This window comes from Schistocerca cancellata, chromosome 4 (genome assembly GCF_023864275.1).
Source record: "Schistocerca cancellata isolate TAMUIC-IGC-003103 chromosome 4, iqSchCanc2.1, whole genome shotgun sequence".
NCBI classification, from domain to species: Eukaryota; Metazoa; Arthropoda; class Insecta; order Orthoptera; family Acrididae; genus Schistocerca; species Schistocerca cancellata.
Genome location: NC_064629.1, coordinates 571,892,501 through 571,894,566, shown reverse-complemented (window position 1 = coordinate 571,894,566; position 2,066 = coordinate 571,892,501).

Below are 2,066 nucleotides of genomic sequence, written 5' to 3'. Positions count from 1 at the left end.
ACAGAAGACTGTATGGTTTCTTTGAAAAGGACACACCTAATTTCTTTTCCTGTTAGGAGCTTGGACTCCATCTTAGATGACCTTATCGTTGTCGGGTGTTGATCCTTAAGCAGTGTATCATTTAGAAAGATATTGTCTCCTCCAGAGTGAATAAGAGACAGGCGGAAACTATCGCTCATGTGTATGGGATCGTACCAAACAGGACTATCATGAGCTATTGGACATATACAAAGGAAAGCAGTAGGAATGGTTAACGTTTGAATGACTCACTTGCGAGCATTGTGGAAATCAAGAAAAACCTGATCTGGCAAACGTTTGTGGATAGACACCAACTATCCCGCAAATGCCTAGTTACAAAGTTTTAAGAACAATCATCAAGTGAGGAATCTAGGAATATGGTACAGACCCCCACGTGTTGCACCCGTAGGGATCACGAGGACAAGATCAGACTATTTACAGCACGTACAGGGACATTTGAAGGGCTTATTTTAATAGTAGTACAAGTCCATTACCTCCACTTTTCTCTCTATAATGCTTCTGCCGGTCGGAGTGGCCGAGCGGTTCTAGGCGCTACAGTCTGGAACCGCACGACCGATACGGTCGCAGGTTCGAATCCTGCCGTGGGCATGGATGTGTGTGATGTCCTTAGGTTAGTTAGCTTTAAGTAGTTCTAAGTTCTAGGGGACTGATGAGACTGATGACCTCAGAAGTTAAATCCCACAGTGCTCAGAGCAATTTATTTTTATAATTCTTCTGACATTAATGGTCCAAACAAGCAGAAAGAAAGGTTCATCTCTAGCAAGAAGTCATATGCTTGAATATTTCTGGTATCTCAACTGCAGAATTTTCAGCGCTCATCTAACCTTAGGACTCTGTATCTCAGAGTGAACAAAAATGGACTTGTACCACTATTGAAATAAGCCCTTCATTTAAGCAGTCATACTTGTCACACTCGATACGCGGATGAAACTGGAAGAAACCTAAAGATGTGATGACGCAGGAGCTACCATCTGTCATGCACTTTACTCAGGAACCGTGCCGCATTTGTCATGGACACGGTGAAGAAGTTGGCCGCTGGTGGCCGAGCGGTTCTAGGCGCTTCAGTCTGGAACTGCGCGACCGCTACGGTCGCAGGTTCGAATCCTGCCTAGGGCATGGATGTGTGTGATGTCCTTAGGTTAGTTAGGTTTAAGTAGTTCGAAGTTCTAGGGAACTGATGACCTGAGATATTAAGTCCCACAGTGCTCAGAGCCATTTGAACGGTGAAGAATGCACATCTTTTCCGGGCTGGAATGTTCTCTGCAGGCGCTCAGACTGCAGTCCCATCCACGTGGCCTGGTTCTCAAGCCAGCGACTGGAAAGTGTCGTGTGTTAAATGCAGCTCTTAATTTATAGAATTCCTTGTCATTTTCGAGGATCTTAGATATACGAAATATTTGTAATCTCATGGATGTAACCACATAACCACATGAACGCTTTTATTAAACTATTTTTGCGAGGTGGGGATTTGTAACCCTTATGACGCCGCCCTCTTCTCTGTCCGCCCCTTTTGCACCCCGCCCCCCCCCCCCCCCAACCGTTTCCCTGCCGTTATCGCAGGCTCTCCGATAACCTTCGCCAGCAGGCGCCTCTGCATCGTTGACCGGTGACTGCTGCATTTCACAGCGACTGCACAGTTTAAATGTGAGCGGCTTAACAGGACAGCCAGTTACCAGCGGACGTTAGGCCGCCGATGGCTGTCGTTGCACCGCAGCGGTCCGCGGTCAATTACACGGACCGGTCTGCCGGTCGATACATAGGCGTTGCCAACACGGAGGACGTCTGCACCGCTCAGCTGGCATCTGCTTCAAGTTATATATACAACTAAAGCGAAACCGCAATTGCAAATTGCCGCTGTCGGCCAGCGTGGTACGTTGATAAGAAAAGAGGGAGAGCACTTTCTTGAATCAAATGCTACAATCGCGAAACTGCATGCCAAAGTGTGTTATTTTTATCCTCTGTTACCTTGAGTTAGCTGGGATGCTAGACTACTGAGAAATTACCACTCACTTTTGGATGAAAACATG